We start from the raw sequence: 8,488 nt of genomic DNA, 5'->3' as shown, positions 1-8,488 counted from the left end.
TTGCTCATCTCACCAAAATTAGGGATCTGATGCTAATGGCCATGACAATGAACTGAAAGGAATGAGTTTAGAGTGTCGTACATCTCCCTAAACCAAAGCCTCCCAACTGGGTACAATGCTTCAAACACATGCCTAAAACGGGGCCTCCCACTTGGGTACAATCCTTTAGACGTCAAAGTTAATTCCCCTAAGCAATGAATCAAGGTCATCCTTGAGCAAGGTCCTTGCCTTACTGTTGTTAGGGGATTGAAGTGGGTTTACTAGTCCGTTGGCATACATCACAGCCTTTTACATATTCATAAGCATCTGCCCATAATGTTAGCCACCAATAGCCTGCGACGATAATTTTTCTTGCTATGGCTTCCCCTTGGAAGTGTCCTCCTGCAATGCCTTCATGGACTTCACTCAGGATTAGCATGATCTCATGAGGCATTACACATCTTCTTAATACCTGATGCTTGCCCATCTTGTATAGTTGTCCTGCAATGAGTTGATAGGGTGCAGCCTTTAGAATTAGTTTTCTGGTGTCTACTGCTTTCATTTCAAGGGGTGGTCTTCCTGTCATTAAGCACCCAATGATATTTCCACACCACTCTAAAACAGCATCTATTTAAAATAGTGTGGCATCTGGTAAGTCATCTTCTACTCCAGTGCCTTCTGCTCCCGACTTGACACGAGACATGTGATCGGCAATGTAGTGTTGGGCACCTTTGCAAACCACTATTTTGAAGTTGAATTCTTGAAGCAAGAGGAGCCATCTGGTTATTCTTCTTGTTGTACACGGATGGTTCACAAGATAAAGCAATGCTTGATGGTCGATGTAGAAGACAAAATCATTTGGCGAAGGAGACTAGCTCTCCACTCCTCAACCTTGGACTCCTCCTAAACCCTACAACCCCCTCTAAATCCTGGAACTCCTAGTTAGCTCTCTCAATCCTATCCCCCTTTCGAACCCTGAAATCCCCTTCTAAACATTTAAACTCCCGTGGAGGTGAGATCCTCCATCAATCGTTATAATCAAGCCCTCTTTCTCACCCATGCGTGCATGAGATCTGCCTTCCACGCTTCAGCCTACACCTCTCACCGGAACATGACTCGAGGACTCCTATGCTACACTTGTGAACACCTATGCTACAAGAAGCAACGACATGATTATAGGTGACCAACACCCTCGGAACCTACACTTGGGAGAAACAGAGATAACACAAGTGTTGAGAAGCTTAGAGCACTGCTACTAGTATACATAGGGAGAGCAGCCTTCAACATTGGAGGATACACCATACATTCCGCGGTACACTTGCCTTTACTAACTTCAACATACACAACACTTTCATAAGAGAAATTGCAAACACTATCCACACGATATGATTCATTAGACCTAAATGTCTTGGATGATTTCACTCGTGGGCCAAAGCACTTTCACTACAATAGATACGCAGATGCGTGAGTTCAAGCATAATCACTCCAAAGCATTCAGAGGAGTAGATGTGATCCTATGTGGAGACCTATGCCCATTTCCAAGTCAGTCTGACTAAAGATTATTGGATTTTCTTAGACAAAGGCAACACACCCACATTTGTGCAAGATATTTGGAGGGAACACTTTTGATATTGCAAGCAAATAAAACCAATGAGGCAAGACAATCTACAATTCTTGGAAATACGAAACAAGATAAGTCGAGGAAAACATTCTCAAGAAGACCTTGATGTTCTAACAGCCTATACATACAAGAACCAAAACAAAAAGAAACAGCATCTCACGACTTTACATGAACACGTTGAAGGAGAAACATAATAACAACATATTCGAAACAATGAAAGGGGAACCATACTTATTAAAATCAATAGAGTCTAGACAAGAGACATAATTCATGCCACAAATATATTTGAATATCAGATGACCCAAAGTGCACAACAAGATTACATCGGTGACTTTGCCTTAAAGTGGGAATGATTGTCAATATATGCTTAGGAAATTTAGATGTCATCGATGGCTCGTCAACGATGTAGATGGAATATTCATGGACTCAAATATCATTAAAAATTTTTTGATAATATGGATATAATTCAATGACAAAAAAAATACAAAGTATAGAATCCGAATGTTACACCAAGTACTTGGACACCCATATTTCAAATTCAACACAAGCTTCAAATAGGGAAAAACCAATTGAACACAATAACTCGAACGCAATTCCGAATTCAACTTGCTACTGCACGAACTATACATTGATCATAGGGATTCTCCATGGAGTGCTTAGCGTTTGATCCATCTCTCTCATAAAGACACATGGACTAGTATATACATTGCTATTAGGAATACGAAACCCAACAAATTTTTTCTTATTAAAGAACATTTTAAAAAAACACATCAAAGAGACGCAATGGTCATAAACTAAAATAATAGACTCTGACATGAATCCGCATGGACTTTTGACCAAAGAGACTTAGTAGTGCTAAAACCAAATAGCAATCTCTTAACACATCATACTTTGCCACACATAAAGAAGATATAGGAAATGATAAACACATTGGCTACTTTGGCATGTGCATCGAAGAAACACATGCAAAACAAACACAAGACTTGGAAATTAAAGAGTCCAAATGTCTACACAAAGATAAAGGACATGAGATCGCAACATACTACATAGAATAAGTCAAGCTAAAAGAAGCACACTACATAGATCAACAAGGACTACTGTTTACTTACCATGTTCCAAAGAAAGGGAGGTAGCACATTAAATTTAATTAACTTTTACAACGATCTTGGTAAAAACCTTAGAAAACATGCTTCAAAAACAAGAAAACAAAAATCTGCATGTCTCTGGGGACTTTAACATTGCCATCCACAAACATAGTAAAGATATAAGACAACTACAATAACTAATGGACATCCACCACATGAAACAAAAAGTCGAAACACCAACCACAATACATGGTACAACATTTGACCATATATGGACTAACACTCATTCCAATTGTCAAATTTTCGAAAGTAACTTTGCTTATTGGTCAAAACATGCAATTTGTTTGAACCATAAGTGCATACTAAAACACTGAGTCTCCCCAATTTGTGCTATGGCTGAACCTGATGATGTCTACTGCACTGGAGCAGGACCGCACTGATGCATAAGTATCCTCGTGCTGAGGAATGATTTGCTGATCGAAAGTCATGGTGATAACTGGATCCAAGGGTGGTGCAATCCGACATGACTGAGCCGATGCTAGTATGTCCTCTAGACTAATCTGCTAATCTGTACTGTTGAAGGGAACTAAGCCCATGGTATGCTCTATGTCAGAGGTGAAAGCATCAGTGATGGATGCTGGAATGAAATCACCTGAAGAGTTGGATGTGTTGTGGCATGTATCTCTGCATGCGGCGAGAGATGTGAGTGCCTCGTACTGAGGACTTACCTGCTGTAAATCTGCATGATCACTGAACTCCTGCTGAGTATCTGCATCTGTGGCAAAGGATGGAGTCGGATCCATGCATGAGGGTGATGGCTGTACATCACTAAAATCAAACTGAGCTGATGTAGATGGGACTACCTCGTACTGAGGACTTACTGTCAAATATGCCTCATGTTGAGGGCTTATTGCAATTGAATGTGCCTCATGGTGAGGGCTTACCAAGAAGTGTGCCTCATGTTGAGGGCTTACCGAGGAATGTACATGGTCAAAAACTACAGGCTGATCCATGCTATCATCTGAAGCATATGCGTATGCATCTAATCTGTCAAGGCCAATGAGGCTCGAGTCTACATCATAGACTAGTACATACCCTGTGGCAATAAATGGTCGAATAAGGTTCTCTTTCCACTCACGGATCTCGTTCGGAGTCATTACTAGTGTATCATCAACTGCATGATGTGGATAACTCCATGCTAGAGGCGGTCTAGTGCTCTGTGCAAGAGGCTTACCCATGTACCGACGAGAGTGTCTACCCATGAGAACACTGTATGAGAGTTGTCGCTGCTGGGGGGCTTACGCTAAACTGTTAAAACCAAGTCATGTGAGAACTACCATGTGCCAAGGATCAAGCTTGTAAAATCAAGATGACAACTGAGTGTCGGGTTTACCCAAGAGGCTGTACAAGGCTTATGTATGTTTGTGGAAACCAATGCCAAAAATAGTCAACAAATGTGACTATACATGGGTAGCATGTGTGCGTGCAAAGGTGCAACAATCCTAAATCCAAGAGGAAGATCATTGCCAAGTGTCACACTGAGTGATGACATGCCAAATGCCAAGAGAATTGAACTGGTATCAGATGTGTGAAAGTGAATACCGATGATAGAACCGCATGGACTGACGTCGGTGGGAACTAATCGAGTAATGTGGCATGGCTTGCTTGGCTTGGTGGCGTTGGATCTCCTCTATGGCGATGCTAGTCTACAGCTAGACTACACATCGAATCACAAAATGCAGCAAATGAATTTTATCTTGATTCATTTTAAGTGCTAGGTACGATGCAGTGGATCAAGAGATGGTTATGATGATCAGGATTCAATGATGCTGACCTGTGGAAAGATGTGAAATTTGATGTGCTCAACGTGTAGAGTACGAGCTGGCGATCATTTTTGCTTTTTGGATCACCTCCAAATTCCCTCTGGATCAAAAGATACGGCCCTCAGAAGGATAGGCTGATTTTGATCCCAAAAAGGCCCAAAAATGATGATGTGGCCTAGAGGGTGATGTGGCAGACTGGTGGTCACATGTAGAATTCAATTGTGCCTATGAAGAGGCAACTGTGCCTGGTTGGCACTGTGTGCTGAGGTGGCACATGGGTAACTGTGCTGCTGACTGGGGAACTGAGGTGTCCCCTGCTGATGTGGCAGGCTGACATGTCACTGCCTGCTGCTGACATGGCACCTATGTGACTGACTGGGCAGAATGCTGATGTGGCTCCTATCTGAGGTGGCAAGGAACTCTGCCACGTGGATTGTGATGTGGCACCTGTGGATGAGGATGCCAAGTGGCATAAAAGTAACTCAGTGTTAAATGAACTGGACCATGGTTACATATGACCATGACTAAACCCAAGGTGTGTTAACTCACCCCGGTCCAACCTTATCTGACACGTGGCAGAGAGGTGACCATTCTCCTGTGGACGAAATCTTATACGATTCCGACAAAATCTTTGAGATTCCGTCTTGCAGCGTAGATTTGCGGGGATGATGGAGCCGTGCAGAGGTTGAGGCTTGGCTGCTCCGTCGTTCGAGGCCATCTACGGAGAAGCTTGTATCTTGGCTGAAGACTGCCCGGACGCGTAGAAGCAGTCAGCCGTGCTGCTCGTTGGAGGAGTCGCCTTGCGGTCTGTGGAGGGAGCTCGAACATTGATGGATGCACTTCGAAGCTTAGCGGCTATGGCGCTGGAGGCCGCTTGTTGCTGCTGATTCGTTTTTGCTGCTCATGTCAGTTGTGGCATAAACCAGTGCTGCAGGGTCGCTAGGCACGTTGGAGATGCGCATTGGAGGAGGCTCACTCATTGATGAGGTCACCTATGCTGAGGATGTTGCTGGACAGAGCTGCTCGTTGGACCCGGAACCTTGCATGCAGAGAACTGCAGCAAGTCCGTTGTTATTGTTTGAAGAGGTCGCTGGGAGGAGCATGTTGATGAGCTTGTGTTGCATGAGGCGCTATGTTGAAGACGACGGAGCTGCACAAGTCCATTGTCTGGCCTTGAAGGAGGTGGCGAAGCATGTGGAGGCCTTTGAAGGGCGCCTCTACCTTGTATGTGCTGGTGGAGTAGAAGTCGTTTGTGGAGTGCTGTTTTGAAGGAGCCGTAGAGAGCTCGAAGGAGAATGTAGTCGTGTCGTCTGGCTGTAGTTGGAGCTGCACGTTGATGGCTGATAGTCGAAGAGCCGAGCTGGCTGAGACGTGCGTTGGAGGCGTGTTCATTGTGTCGTTGATGCGCCTCCCTTTGCTGTAGGAGCCACTCGTTTGCTAAGAGGAGCTTGCTGCTGCAGAAGGCATTGAAGATGTGTAGGAGCCGTAGTGTAGATAGTCGGCTCTTGTGAAAGCCATACGTTTGCTTAATGAAGATGTCGGTTGGAGTTTTCTACTGTGGAGCACTGAGGGTCGCTTGTGGAGAAGGAGAATCTCTCTCCAAAGCACTCAACTGACAAGGACGAACCTTACACCTCATGAACTCTCTCTCCAAGAAAACTCATAATTTCTCTCAAACCTAGAACTCTCTCATAATGCATAAGAACACACGGAAATGAACATATCTCAAGCTCCAGGAAGCGGATTCTTGAGCTTTCTGATGCAAATCGGAGAGAAGAACGGGCTCTACAAGAAGAGCTAGGTGAGAGATGAAGATGCCTCAGACAGAGGGCTTACGCCTTGACGAAATAAGGGCTTATGCCTTGATGAAGCAAGGGCTTTCACTCTCTCTAACAAAAATCTCCCTCAATGAAGTATGCCTCGCGGAGGAGGGCTTGACACTCATGAAGGGAGTGGAGCACCACCGGCTCTGATACCATGATAGCGGGAGTGAGAGAGGGAGAGAGAGAGGAGTGCACACGATATACCTACCTATACACTAAGTGTATTGACAATGAACATGAAGATATACATGTGAACCCCTTAGGTTTAGGGTTAGGGTTTACCCCTATCCCCTATGTGGATAGTGCAATTTACGCTATCTTTAACATCCATCCGTGTAAGATATTTCAATAAAGGCGAACAACTAATCACCACTTGGATGAAAATTCTAAGAATTTGCATGTTCGCTCAAGTGATAAAAAATATACCTTCGTAAGACTAGAGCATATCAAATCATACAAATTCAAATGTTTTTGTTCTAAAGTCAAATTCTACAATGATGAGAAATTTTAGCTATAGGGGCGTCTCCATCTATGTAAGATATTTGAATAAAGGTGAACAACTAATCACCACTTGGATGAAAATTCTAAGAATTTGCATGTCTGCTCAGGTGATAGAAAAATATACCTTTGTAAGACTAGAGCATATCCAATCATACAAATTCATATTTTTGTTGTTCTAAAGTCCAAAACTCTACAATGATAGCTGCTGGGGCTTCTACATCCGCGTAAGAAAGTTGAAGAACTGATCACCACTTGGACGAGAATTCAAAGAATTTGCATGTCCACTAAGATGATAGAAAATAATACCTTTCCAATAGGATAAATTCAAAATACAAGGAAAAGATGGATAGTGTCATCCTTAAGTTAAAGAGGGCATCATTCTTCACAGCTATGGTGAAACACTTGCACTTTTGGTATAGTGTCTTTATCACACCATTATGCAAGTCGTTACGATAGAACATTTGTCCATTATTGTCCTTATTCTTCAGGATTATTCTTAGTCTTGATCATTTCTCATGTTCAAGGATGACATCATCATCAAAATATTCTTTACTTGCAATGGCAAAAATTATCTTCCTAAAGCACCTAAGCATGTGTAACTAGTACATCTAAAACAATTAAGCTTACCAAAGAAAATACAAAATGAAATTTTATCATCATTACAAACCATATTTTTATAGTAAATGTTGTAATATGAGTGGTGCTTTACGAGTATGAAATTTGAATGGGTAACAAGACCGCCCAAATTGATTTTGCACGCACATTAATTAATTAGTTGTTACGTGAGGGGGGGGCGCCCTATTATGCTTATTAGGAGGAGGAAGCCTAGAGCAAATTAACCTATGCACATTAATTAGTAGAAGCCTCTGCCTTGAGCCATCGCGAAGCTTTTGCCACGCGTTTAAAAGGAGGGGGGGCTGTTTGTAGCCAGTGAAGGGGGTTGTGAAAGCCTCCCAAACAAGCAGGAAGAGGTTGAGGGGAAGGCTGGGGGAAGGGAGAGAGAGGTTGCAAGGCAAGGACCACAAGGACAGGCAAGGACCTAAAGACACGGTGGCAATAGCTACTGCAAGGCAGGCCCACGGGGTTGACAATCCCTGAATGATTATTAATTCCACATACCAATTAACCTATGCTAACAATGTGTGAGTGCAGCGAACAACTAATTAATTAATAGGGAGGGAGAGTAAATGCAAATAGGGAGCCCTTATGTCCCCCCATTGACCAATAGTACCTACCTATATGTGTGCATGTCTCAACCTTTACACTAAAGGAGCTAATACTCCACCCTTGAGATGTTTCAAGCAAATGTAATCATGAATTGTTGTGCATTTTTGTGTCTAACCAATCATCTTAATAGTGATGAGGGTTATACAAGTGAGCTATTTATGCTGAATCAACACACTAAAAATTTTACAAATTCTACAAGTTTCAAGCAAGCATGCTTAGGGCCTCAAAGTTGCCCTTATAGCCTTATCAGTACAAGGAGCCTAAAGTAAATAGTATAATAGCCACAATTGTATATGTAATATAAGTTGGAGATAGAAATGAAAATCAATGTATTTCACAAGTTCGTCAAATTGCACATTTAAAATTAAGTATCAAATTCAACACACTAAAAATTTTACAAATTCTACAAATTTCGAGTAAGCATGCTTA

The sequence above is a fragment of the Dipteris shenzhenensis genome, chromosome 9, assembly GCF_047967505.1.
Source record: "Dipteris shenzhenensis isolate YYH24624 ecotype China chromosome 9, Dip_SZ_1.0, whole genome shotgun sequence".
NCBI classification, from domain to species: Eukaryota; Viridiplantae; Streptophyta; class Polypodiopsida; order Gleicheniales; family Dipteridaceae; genus Dipteris; species Dipteris shenzhenensis.
Note: the sequence above shows the minus strand (reverse complement) of the source record.